Source organism: Kogia breviceps, chromosome 2, assembly GCF_026419965.1.
Source record: "Kogia breviceps isolate mKogBre1 chromosome 2, mKogBre1 haplotype 1, whole genome shotgun sequence".
NCBI classification, from domain to species: domain Eukaryota; kingdom Metazoa; phylum Chordata; class Mammalia; order Artiodactyla; family Physeteridae; genus Kogia; species Kogia breviceps.
In genome coordinates, this window is record NC_081311.1 from 95,271,368 (window position 1) to 95,284,827 (window position 13,460).

Genomic DNA, 13,460 nt, shown 5'->3' on the forward strand with positions numbered 1-13,460 from the left:
CTAAGAGTCAGCAGGCTTTAGACTTGTTACCTCGGGCCCTAATAGTTCACTTACAACTGGACATAAAGTTTACCCTAATAGTCTTGGAAAGTGGAGCTTAAATTTCCTGTTTCATTTGTCTGTTTATTCATTTAGCTGAAATTAACAAGTGCTGGCTGCTGGGTGGTGGGAGTGTTACAAAGGGGTGGGTGGTAGAGACTCTCTAGTTCCTTACATTTTTGAGGTCTGGTAAGTCTCCTTGTCTGTGTTTGACTCACGGCTCCATGGACCTTTCTGTGTGCAAATCAGGATGCTTCTGGCTCAGAGTAACTGAATGCTGACTTAGTTGACTTAAAGTTATCTATCATAAGGAGACTGAGTAATTTCCGTTAAGTCTGCATAGTTAATACAATGGCCAGGGAGGAAGAATGTCTGCTTGTGTCTTTTACTTGGGAGGAAACCTTCCCTGAAGCTCCCCAGCAGACTTTTTTACATCGCGTTTGCCAGAATGGCTTTGTGCGGCCACCACAGTATCGCTGGAAACGGGCAGGTGTCCACGGTGGCCTTCGGCCATCATGCTCAGCCTCCGGGTCCTACAAAGGGGTTCAGCCTCCCCTGAGTGAAGCATGTGTCCGTGTGGAAGAGGCGGGGTACCCGGGCGGGATCAGACTCCTGATAGGAAGGAGGAGGTGAGGGATAGGAGTATCAGTCAGTATTAAGACTTGGTTCCTGTCTTCAAGGAGCTCGTAGTCTGGGGGGCTGTGGCGGGGAGTGGGCATGAATAAATAAGGGAATGGTTCCAAACAGTGTCGAGTGTGCAGTAATAGAGATGCACAGAATTTGGTGGGAAGACAGAAGAAGAAAGTAGTAACGTTGTCTAGAGGAACCCAGAGGTTTGAAGACTGGGTCTTTTTTTTGTAATAGGAATTGCAGAGTCACAGAGGAGTGAAAGATTAAGACTTGACCCTTTGTGAAGTAGTTTCTAAGAAAGACAGCTCGGTGGGAAGGAAAGCAGGAAGATGGGGTTTGCTGCTGACTCGTGTGTCGTCATGGACAAGTCACTTTACCTGTCTGTGCAGGGCAAGTGTTTGACTACATCTTCTCTCAGGGCCCTCAAGCTCTGATATCTTGTGTGACTTCATACCGATGGCTTTGGAGTCAGGGCCATGTCTTGTGGTTCTGATCTGACCCAGTGCTGAACAACCCCTGGTCTCTAAGGTCTCTAAGTATGGTGACTGTGGGCCTTGTTTACACCTGGAGCCTAGAGCCTAGAACATAGCAGGTGCTCAACGAATCCTGGTTACTTCTGTGAACTCAGGAACTTAGGCATGCTCTCGGCAAGTGTTCCTGGTTGCTTTACTGAAATCTGGAAATGTATCTTTTAGGGACCCATACCTGTTTTTTTCCTTTATCATAGAGCAAGATTTCTCATTCAAAGCCTGAAGTACACTTTAAGTTTTATTCGAAGGGATTCACTTTGTATTAAATAATTCTCTGAAGCTTGGCTTCTTGAAATTTTTTCTTTTCAAATTCAGGACTAAAAAGATAAGAGAGGAAAAGGGAAGTACTTTTGGCCTTCCAAAAAAGTAGTGCTTGGGTATTGTTATTCTTTTTCCTAGCAGGGAATGTAGATGAATGCAAGCACAAGGTCTTATTAAAAAAAAAATAGTTGACCGAAGCTTGAATCACTTTACCTTTGAGTATTTCTTAACATGGTAGACAAATTTGTACCTGGTTTTGATTAAAGTTTAATAGCTATCATTTCTTGCTTATTTACCGTATGTGTTTAGTATTTCATTTAATCTTCATAACATCCCTGCAAGGTAGATGATGGTATCCTAATTTTATACATGAGGTCACCGAAATTACTGAGAATTACGAGGTAATTTCTACTTGTGATTATGGAACTGGGATGTAAATGTAGGTCTCTCTGGGGACCTCCCTGGTGGTCCAGTGGTTAAGACTCCATGCTTGCACTGCAGGGGGCGTGGGTTTGATCCCTGGTTGGGGAACTGAGATCCCACACACCGTGCAGCCAGGCCAAGTAAATAAATAAATAACTAATAAAAAAAATGTAGGTCTGTCTGATTTCCTAGCCAGTGTTCCTTTCAGAATAATAGAGGTCAGCAAACTTGAAGAATAGAGGTAAACATATTAGGCTTGGTGGGCCCTGTGGTCTTGTAAATATTTAACTAGTTTGGGCCATTATGATGCAGAAGCAGCCCCAGAGAATGTGTTCATGAATGGGTGTGGCTGTGTTCCAGCAAGACTTAATGTACGGGAACAGGTGGAAGGTCAGTTGGTCCCCTGGACCATCGTTTGCCAACCCCAGCACTAGCTAGAACATTGAGCACCTACTATGTGTAAATGCTTCTCCTTCACTGGTGGGAACCATTCGTGATTCAACTGGGGGAAGAGTGAGCCTTATAATTTGCACATAAGTTGGGAATAGGGGAGCATTCATTTAGGTTAAATGGAACGCAGTTTGCTTTTGGAGCATTTTAGCTCTCTTGCACAGACTCATTTTAAGGTCAGTATGCGTTCTGCTAGCCTATTGCTGCTTATCTACTGTGAGCTGGCTGTGATCACGGGTGCCTCTCTACACGGGGTGCTGAATTGAATCTCGGAGACGGAGTGTTGGGTGAAGCAGAAAAGAGTAACTTTATTGCTTTGCCAGGCAGAGGGGGATACAGCAGGCTCCTGCCCTCGAAAACTAAGTGTCCCTTGAGGAGGAACCAGGACCCTGCCCCAAGGTTGCACTGTTGTTTCTTGGCTGCTCCTCCCAAGTCTCCCCATCCCTTCCCTTCCTGGATTAGCAACCATTGGAATCTGCCCCTCAGAACTCAGAGAAGGCCATGGAGGCTGAACGGAAGGGCTCCCTGTGCCAGGAGCCCCTACAGGTCCTGATCAGTTTCAGCTTTGGACTTTCTTGGGTCACCTTGGGGAGTGAGTAATTGGTTCTTTAAGTAATGTCCTCATACAGGCGGCGCACCCTGGGGCTACACTGTGCCTTTCACCACCCCCCCCCCCACCCCGTTGCTGGAAGAGCTTCGTAAGTCTTAGAAGTCACAGTGACGGTGGGAGACACGGAGGAGATGGGAGACTTCTTCTTGATTATGGGGCTTCTTTTCTAGATTAGCCTGACATTAAAAATAACAACGAAAAATTTGAACATGGCTGCCCTCATTGATGTGGTCTCCTCTTCCTGTTTTACCTGAATAAAACTCAAAGAAAGAGGAAGATGGTGGAGTAGATTACTGATGTGCCTCCAGCCACTTTTCTTGTCTCCCCCTGCCCCTTTAGGTGAGAAGGGGTGAAGGTAAGAGTGAGCTCACCTGGGGAGGCCACCTGGGCCATGGCAGTTGGAGGGAATTGAGGGAGCCTTTCCCAGCTTTCCCAGGTCATCTGAACAACTTGTATTGAGCCAGACAGCTCCGTGCATGCAGCCTGGCGGGGTTTCACAGGGCAGGAACCTGTGTGTCTGGCGGGCTGAGCGGAACAGAGCACCCCAGTGGGGACCGGGCGCTTTTGCGAGTAGAGTCCCGCAGTCCCTCCTCTGCGGTTACAAGTTCCCCAAATCTCTGAAAACCTAGTGTTCTTCATTTTTCACTTGATCTGAAGTGAACCGATGTGAGACTACTTATGGTCCTTGTTTACCTGCTTTTAGGGCATGTTGTGCTGCAGAAATAGTCATGTTTGATGGTGGGTGCTGGCCCAGGTTCTGTTCAAGGGGATACGTATCTTTGTCTATCTGTCTATCTATCTATCTACCCACCTATCCATCTATCTATCCATTTATCCATCTGTCCATCTATCTGTCTAAAACTGTGTACAGCATTTTACCCTTCTAAAATGTGAAAATTCAGTGTTCCAGAACACATTTGGCCTCCAGAGTTTTGGATAAGTGACTGTGGACTTGTATTTAATATTGTAGAATAATAATAATGACCCACGGTTATGGGACATTTCCTTTGTACCAGAAATTGTGCTAAAGATGTGTTCATTTTAACTTACTATTACCATATGAAGTAGATCTTGTTATCCTCATTTTACAGATGAAGACATTGACGTGCACATAAATCAGGTAACTTGTTGAAGGTGACAGAGCTAGTAATTAAGGTTTCTGGGACTTGAACCCAGGTGTTCATGCAGTGGCTGAAGTACATTAAGTACCTGTCCTGTGTGGGTACTGCCCTGGGGGTGGGTATACGGTGGGGGAAAGACAGGCCCGGTCCCTTCCCTCACAGTGTCTGGCCAGTGCTGGGCAGTCTCGCTCTGTCTAAATCTAATATATGTGGACTCCAGCCCTGGGCACTGTTGTCTCAAGACCCAGGCTGTGCTGAGTTGTATTTGAAATTTGTAGGTTCCCTCTTAACTGAGGGCTTCCTTCCTCCCCGCCCATGGTCTTCATGGTGTAAAGGGGGGACAGGTAAGGCAGATGAGAGGACAGGGCACAGTGTAGGGTCGGGAATAATCAACTGTTAAATTGCATCGTAGGAGTGCCCAGCAGCAGACTGCAGAAGGTTTAGACCCTCCTTAGCTGCTTTACGGGCGTGGTGTGACCCCTGCCCCAGATCAACCTTTATGGCTGGAGGGGCAGGTGCTGACGGATACCTGGAGGCTCCTCTGTTTGTCTTGCCTATCTCTAGAACCTTGGCTTCCATTGAGGCTTTTATTTTCCCCCTTTGTCCTTGAGAGGAGAGCCGCAAAAGATGATTGGATTCAGATTAAGTGACTTCCGTTTCTTTTCTGGGCTGTCGGCTTGGTGCTGCCTTAGCGATGAGGCCTTCCAGAGACTGTTCATTCTTCCCAGGTTTCCCCTGCAGCATTGTCCTGTGGGTCGCCAGAGGTGAATTTTTCTGGGTGTAGTTTTAAAAGACAGGGGCCTCTCCTAAGTAGGAAAGCTACAGTGAGCAGTACTAAACAAAAGCAAAAAAAAAAAAAATCCAGGAAAAATTATTTCAAGAAAATTTATGCAGCTTGTCGAATAAAAATGGTGTCCTTAACGTATGTGATTAATGGCATTTCTTCCTGAATATGTGTTTATGTATATGCAAGGGCAGCAAAGTGTATTTGGAGATAATTCAGGTTGGAGTATGCGCAGTCTGGATTCCCGTCCTGGCTCTGCCACTTAGACTTTTGAGCAGGCCATTCTGCTCATCTCTGCAAGGGCTCTGATGATACCTGGTACACAGTGTTGTGTTAAGGGTCCAGTGAGCCAGTGTGCGAAGGTGCCAGGACCGCTTGGTAGCAGCACGTGGTCAGGAAAAGAAGCAGATGAAGATATGTAGTTGCTGGGCCCAGTGATAACAAGATCTGTAGAAAGTGAACTTTTACGTGGGACTGAGTCTGTGTGCCTTCCTGTAGTCCTGTCCGCCTGTGCCCTGGAGCAGAGGCCTGGATCTTTTGTAATACGGTGAGAATCCTTGGTCCCTGCGCTGCTGATAACAAAGGCTCTGAGCAGAGCAGAGCAGAGCGAAATTCTGAGGGTGAGTTTAGAACCTACTGGCAGGGCTTCCCTGGTGGTGCAGTGGTTGAGAGTCCGCCTGCCGATGCAGGGGACCGCGGGTTCGAGCCCTGGTCCGGGAAGATCCCATGTGCCGCGGAGCAGCTGGGCTCGTGAGCCACAATTACTGAGCCTGCGCGTCCGGAGCCTGTGCTCCGCAACGGGAGAGGCCGCGATAGTGAGAGGCCCGCGCACCGCGATGAAGAGTGGCCCCCGCTCGCCGCAACTGGAGAAAGCCCTCGCACAGAAACGAAGACCCAACACAGCCAAAAATAAATAAATAATTAAAAAAAAAAAAAACCCTACTGGCAAAGGCAGTCCACTGATCGAGGACCCCTGTTTTCGGAGGGTTTCACTTGTTCTTTTTAATACTTTGCCTGGTTTCAGAAAGCTGAAATGGAAATAAGGATACATATGATAAAAGAAGTCATAAGTTGGATGTCAAAGCACAAAGGAAAAGAAGCAGCTGGGGTGAGAACACGGAGCTGACAGTGAGGCTGATGTTTACGAATGGCTCACATTTATGAGGCACTCGTGTGCAGGATCCCTGAAGCGCTTGGCGGTCATTGCCTCCTGCAGTTGTGAGGCAGGTACCCTGTGATAAGCTCTGGGATTGGTCCCGTTCTACAGCTGGGAAAAGAGCAGCGAAGCGACTTGCCCAGGGTTATATAACCAGAAAGTTATTTTAATCTGGATAGTCTGACCTTCGAGCCCACATCCGCATCTATGCAGTACAGCTTCCTTTATAACGTTGCGACAATATTTATAGCATATTTATCAGAGCAAAAGAGTGTAAGGACATACCCCACAGCTACCAGCGATGACTTTAGGAGGCCGGGTCCTGAGTGAGAGATAAGCACCTCATTTTGTACTTTAATAAAAAACAAAATTATTTAAGATCAGTGTATTTAAAACAGTTCTTTGGCTGACAGTATATACTTTTTAAAGTTTTTATTTTGGAAAATACTCAGACCTACAGGGAAGTTTCACAAAACAGTGCAAAGAAGCCTTATATACTATAGCCAAGATACGGAAGCAGCCTAAGTGTCTATCAGCCGAAGAACGGACAAAGAAGATGTGGTATGTCTACACACACGCACATGCACGTGCACATGCACGCACACAATGGAATATTATTCCGCCTTGAAAAGGAATGAAATGATGCCCTTTGTGACATGGTTGGACCTTGAGGACATTATGCTAAGTGAACTAAGTCAGACAGGAAAAGACACACCCTGTATGATCTTATATGTGGAATCTAAACAAAACAGAACACAAAGGAAGCTCACAGGTGGTTGCTTGCCACAGGGAAGGGTCGGGCGTTGGGCGAGATGGGTGGAGGCTCAAAAGGCACAGACTTCCAGCTCTAGATTAAGTGCTGGGGGTAACATGCAGTCCAAAGTTGGTGAGACAGCAAATCTTACAAGTTCCCATCACAAAAGAAACTTCCTGTAACTATGTATGGTGATGGATGTTAACTAGACTTATTGTGATGATTATTTTGCAACATGTACAAGTATCGAATCATTATGTTGTTTGTACACCTGAAACTAATGTCATTATACCTCACAAAACATAAATAAACCCAAAGCCAACATACCAGTGCAAAAAATTTCCATGTGTTTCATTCAGACTCCAGTGGCAATACTTCACCACTTGTTTTATCTTCTCTGTATGTGCATTTTATTATCGTTTGTGAGTTATAAGACACGTGCTCCGTTTCTCCTAAATATTCATGTTTCCTAAAAACATGGGCGTTCACTTACGTAGTCTTACACCCGTATCTAGAGCAGGATTAGGATTGATAGAGTACTAATATCCAGTCTGTGAACCTTATTCATATTTTACCTGTTGTCCTACAAATGTCCTTTATAGAAAAAGAAAAAAAAAATTTCTGGTGCACATGCAGTCCAAGCTCACAGGCTACATTTTGTTCTCACCTGTACAGTCTCCTTTGATCTGGAGCAGTTCATCACCAGTCTGTCCTTGTCTTTCTTGACTTAGTGCTAGGCCATTTGTTTTGTATAGCCCCTCCATTTGAGCTTGGTGGCTGCTTCTCAGGATTGGGTTAAGGTTATGCGTTTTGGCAGAATACCATGGAAGTGATCAGTGTATCACATCAGGAGGCACGTGGTATCTCTTTGTCCCGCTTGGTGAAAGAGGTGTTTGCCAGGTTGCTTCCAAAAGTCGATATTTTTTCCTTTTATAATTAGTAGGTAGCTTGTGGGGAGATATTTTGAGACTGTAAATATCCTGTTTTTCATCAAACTGTCACCTACTAGCTTTAGTATCCATTGATGATCCTTGTCTAAAATAATTATTTGGACGCCAAAGGGTGATTTTCTTTTTTCTTTTTTTTTTTTGGCCATGCTGCGAGGCTTGTGGGATCTTAGTTCCCTGACCACCCGACCAGGGATCAAACCTGGGCCTCAGCAGTAAGAGAGCAGAGTCCTAACCCCTGGACCGCCAGGGAATCCCCAAAGGGTGATTTTCTGATTCCATCATTTCTTCTCCATTTATTAGTTGGCTCCATATATTTTTGAAATGTATAACCTTTGTCTATTTGTATAGCAGGGATTAAGTGTATATTTTGATAGTTATTCCCAGAAGGAACTACTGTGGTGAAAGAAAAAAATGTTTACATTTAGCCTTATTTAGGTACATTTATATTTGTGAAGAATTTAAGGCAACCTAATAATTTGTGAACATAATGTGTTGAAGTTTGGTTTGAGCCCTGGGCTTCCTAGCAGCCAAAACAGAAATGGAGAGATGGTTGCCTGTACCCTTTTTAACAACTGTGAAAGGAATATAGAAAGGCAAATAACAACAAAATGCCTTCCTCGATTTAGCAGGGTATTAGAGGACACTTTGCATGAGGAGGGAAAGAAGGAGAGCAGGGAAAACAGATGAAACAGAAGACAGTATTGAAAACGTGCACCTCAGATTGGGGCTTGAACCCATGTGCTGGGATTCTAACCCAACCTAAACCCACTTGAGTCCACGTGGCTGGGACTTGAACCCGGCCAAAAGCGTGGCTGGGACTTGAACCCACGAGGCCGGACTCAAACCCGGCCAAAACCCGCAGTCTTCCAACTGAGATCACACACCTGGTCTCAGGACCTGATGAAGCTCAGGTTCTTGACGTCTCATAGCAGAAAGAATTCAGTGAGAGACAAAGTGATAGGTGAGAAGTGGATTTACTTAGAGAGAAACACATTCCGGCAGACAGAGTGTGGGTCGAGTCAGAAGGTGAGAAAGGCACCAGGGTGTGGGGCTGTCAGTTTTTATAGGGCTGGGTAATTTCATAGGCTAACGAGTTGGAGGAATATTCCAGCTGTTTCAGGATGGAGTGGGGATTCCCAGGAATTGGGCCAGTGCCTACTTTGTGACCCTTCTCTCCGGCCACGGAACTGTCATGGCGCCTGTGGGTGTGTCACATAGCTGGCTGATGTGTTACTGTGAGCGCGTACTGAGGCTCAAGGTCTAGCGGAACTCCACTCGCCCGCCATCTTGGACCCATTTGGTTCTAATCAGTTTATGTCATGCCCTCGGGCTATGTCATTCTTTCAAAGGTGGTGCCCTGCCCCCTTCCGTCCTGTTTTGGTACTGAGTGAGACACAGGTTATTCAGCTGTCCCTGTAGACAGAATTCACCAGCTAGAGTTTTGGGCTAAGGGGAAATTGTCAGATGGCATCCAGGGTGAAAAGATAACCAAGAGCTAGCTGACCCCACTGAGTTATCTTTAAAAAAAAAAAATTATTTATTTATTTGGCTGTGCCTGGTCTTAGTTGCGGCACGTGGGATCTTCGTTGCCACGTACAGGATCGTTGTTGTGGCATGAGGGATCTTTAGTTGCGGCATGCATGCAGGACCTAGTTCCCCAACCAAGGATCGAACCCAGGCCCCCGTCTTGCAAGCGTGGAGTCTTACCCACTGGACCACCATGGAAGTCCCTGAGTTATCTTTTTAACAGGTTAAGTAGAGGGAGAGTCTGTGACAAGGACCATGGCAAAGAATCCAGAGAAACTGGATGAAAGTGGCTTGAAATAGAGAAAGGGAGGTTGGCCTAGAGGAACTATCTGGCTATAGCTGATTTTCACAGGGTATTTGGGGTGGGGGCAAAGAGGGCTGTCCATTGTGTACCGTGTGGACGGGGTTTTGGATGAGGAGGAGTGCTTGGTGCCATGCCTGATGGCGGGTAGGCATTTCTGTGTTCACTCATCCTTATTTAAAGGCTTTGTGGAAGAGATGGCCTTTGGGCCTTTTTTAGATGAGAGAAGGGAGATGTCTCAGTGACTACACAAACGAGCGTGTGGCAGGCGTCATCAATAGAGGTGAAGTTTTGACAAAAGCGGCCTGTCCTACAACGAGTGAGGCGGTCCTTCATGAGTGAGGCGGGGCTAGAGTCCCAGGTGGAGGAGCCTGGAGGGGGCCATAGGGAGTGACTGCCCTCCTGGCACCTTAGTAGGACCTGGGAACCGACGGGAGGGGCAGTGGAAGCCATCGAAGGACCAGCAGCTCTGGGTGCTGTTGTGGGTGGTGTGGACTAGGATGATTTAATGTAGCTTTAATGCACTTTTCTTCTATGAGTTTTTAGCTGTCATTTCTTTATCCGTACTTGGTTGCCAACGTCTAGGCTGTTTCTAGTTTTTTGCCCTGAGCATCCTTGAACGTACGCGTGTATTGCCCTCTTGTGTGTCTCTGCGCTGGAAGTTCTGAAGGGTTGAAGTGTTGGGTCCGAGCAGGCCATATTGCACACACCCACCGGTGCTGTGTGAGCGCCTTTGTACCGTTCCTGGGTCCTGGGTGTTATTATTTCTCCGAATGTTGTTCCTTTTTGCTGGGCAAAAGATGTCTCTGTGTTGCTAGGAGCAGTGTTGGAGAACGTTTCTTCTGCTTCTGACCTTTCCGATAAAAGCAAATCTTAAGAGGATATAAAGTAAATAATTTAATTTTTGTTAATCTCATCTCCCCCTGAAATGATTGATGCAAGTAGGTTCCGTCGGGGCCATCTTAGACATTAGCAGAGTAGGGGATGTCAGTAGTCGGGGGAGGGAGGCCTGAGAACTTGCCAGAGTCTACCCTGAAGTGGATGAAAGAAGTGGGGTCTCTCCATTTTTTGTTATTTATTCCCATTAGCTTTTGTTAAAAAAAGAAAACCCACAGAACGAATGAGAGAGTTGTGAGGAAAACACCCACCATAATCCATTTCTTTGGAATGTTCCTTTCCTTTTTCCAAGTGCTTGCCCATCTAGTAGAACCTAAATATCAGCGCATTTTAACTGGGCTAAGATGGGAGATACTGAATAAAGTCACTTTGTTTTTGTTGGACAGTGAGGGTATGTGTCTGATCTTACTTGATTCTTCATGTATTGTAGCCTAACCTAAGGAGTGTTTTTTAAAAAACAGCTTTGTGAGGAAAAGGATTGATATTAACCTTTCTGCTCATGGTGAGGAATTCGGATGGACTTTGTACTGAACAGTAACTCAGCTCAAACCAGTTCAAGACAGAGAGGGCATCATTGGGGCAGACCCCTGGCCGGGGCCGTGGTTTACCGTGGAGAGCGCGTGGGGCCTTGGGGGGTGTCTGCTCTGTCTGGCCATTGGCTTCTGGACTCTCCCTTCAGCGCTGCCCTCGTGGCCACCATGGTCCCACCTCACATCTTGCGGCCCCGTCACCGGGGCAAGAGTCTCTGTTCTCCCAGCTGGGAGTGAGACATGCCGCCAAGCCTTTGGCCCACTGGCTGTGGCCGGGCAGGTGCAGCGCTGCAAGGGAGTGGTGGCCTCTCTCAGAGCCCTGCACGCCAGGGGCTGGAGGAGGTGGACGGTTCCCCTAGGAGACAGAGGGCTTGGCTGGGCGCGCTGTGGGGAGTGAGGACCTCACAGCTCAGATTGCTTGAGAGGCCGCAGGCCCCTGTGGGAGGCCCAGGCTGGCAGTGCAGCGGTCGTACTCACTGGTGTGGATTTGGGGCGCCGTTGGCCTCTGGCCCTCGTGCTCAGGAGCCGGTGCCCAGAGGTGCCCCGCGCTCCAGGACTGGCCTGGTACCTGTGCCTGTGCCTCGCTTCTCTCCTGTGATGACCCTGCATTATGTGGGCTTTTTGCTGTGTCATCAACTGAGAGCTTTTCCATCTTTTCCAGCCCCTTTAAGCTGAGAACTTATTTATTCTTGGTGGTTATTATACTAGTGTTTCTAATTCTAGTACCAAGATGCCGGTGTTTTTAGGGGTATAATGCCACTCTTTCCGTAGTTTAAACATCTGAAGTCTGGATTGCTTATGTATTGATGGACGTACAGTCACAGGCTGGTTTTGAACGTTTCAGGTGTGCCTTTGCTTACCATTTGCCTGTCCGTTTAAAACCATTCCTGGGTGTCTTGTTGTAACTAAGGAAACGGCAGTTAACACGAGTGAAATTGAACCTCTTACGTTTATGATTTATGCCTTACATTTTTCTGAGAGCCAGTTTGGGCCTTTCACTTCTGTCGGAGCTCCCAAATGGTAACTTTACAATTAGGAGGGGAGGGGTGATGTGATGTTCAGGAGATTGATTAGATGCCGTCGGGGATCAGGTCGGGCATCAGGTCGGGGACCAGGAAGGGGACGGCTTCAGGCCTGATTTCCAGCCTTCCCGGGTCTGGGCCGCTTCCCTGTGTCCGGGGGCTAGACTCCTGCTCTCCTTCCCTGCAGCTCCAGGTCTGTTCTCTCGTCCAGACCTTCTCTTCTCTAGGATGACTTACTTTAGTCAGAGTCAGCCTTCCTGCCTCGTCATGCTGCTTTGAGAGAAGTGTGTCCAGAGCAGGTGGGCGAAAGCCAGTGCGCTTCCCAGTGAGTGTTGCTTGGGAGCCAGTGGCAGATGTGTTCCCAACCCAGCCCCGGGGGGCTGCTCCTGTCTGGCTGTGTGTGGGCCACAGCCCACATATAAAATGAATGAGGAGGTTTAGACTCCCAGGGCCCCAAAGCACTGGGAGACGTGTGCACAGTGGGGACATGCCCGCACACCGAGGATAGCTGATATACGGGGAGTTTTTTAAAAAAAAAATGCTTATTGAACATAGTTGAGTTCAAGAAAACCTTATGTATACGTATCATTGCTGTACATAGGGGCTTATATTTTGCTTTAACATCTGTGCTTTAACTCTCCATGTACATCAGTACGTACATAAATGATTCAGACTTCACGTTTTTCAAATACAGAAAGGCTACCTTAAAATACCGTAAAAACACTGGCATTTGGTGCTAGAATTCCAAGGAAAAATCTGGTATGGCATGTGTCCCACTATTAATGGAGTGTTTTTAAGTGGGAGGGGAGCATTTAAGGGAAAAGAGAATGTTCACATTACTACTGCATTAAAAAACTTCTTTCTTTTTTAAGGAGACTTCGGGCCCTCCACACTGTTAGTTCTCTACACAGGTCAGCTTTATTCGTATTAGAGATGCATTTCTGCCAGTGTTCTCATTAATAACGGAGCAAGTGGAACCAACAGGTTGAAGGTGGTGAGATAGGAAGCCGTCTAGAAGACGCTCTGAAGAGAAACCTCGAGTGCCTTGGGAGAAAGATTTGTTTTTTGAGGCCCATCGTTAAAAATTTTATTTTATTCTTAAAAATTCATTTTGTTCAAGTATAGTTGATTTACAGTGTTGTATTAGTTTCTGCTGTACAGCAAAATGACACAGTTATATACATTCTTTTCCATTGTGGTCTATCACAGGGTATTGACTAGAGTCCCCTGTGCTCTACAGTAGGACCTTGTTGTTTATCCATTCTCTGTATAATAGTTTGCATCTGCTAGAAGGATTTATTTTTACAGACTGAGATCTTGATCCCTTTCTATAGAAAAAATTGGTCTCTGTCTTTTGCCAGCCCCCAAACGAGGTCCTCCTGGTTTAGGGCGGCGGTGTACCTCTAGGAATGGAACACCGACACAGGCGAGCTCCCGCGCTCAGCCTCTGTGGGGCCGTGATCTAGAACCCTGCT

General features: G+C 46.7%; 1 protein-coding gene across 31 annotated transcripts in view; it reads left to right on the forward strand.

Moving 5' to 3' along the window:
• Positions 1–13,460, forward strand: part of CLASP1 (cytoplasmic linker associated protein 1) — a 264,666-nt gene that overhangs the window by 36,158 nt on the left and 215,048 nt on the right. The window lies entirely within an intron of this gene.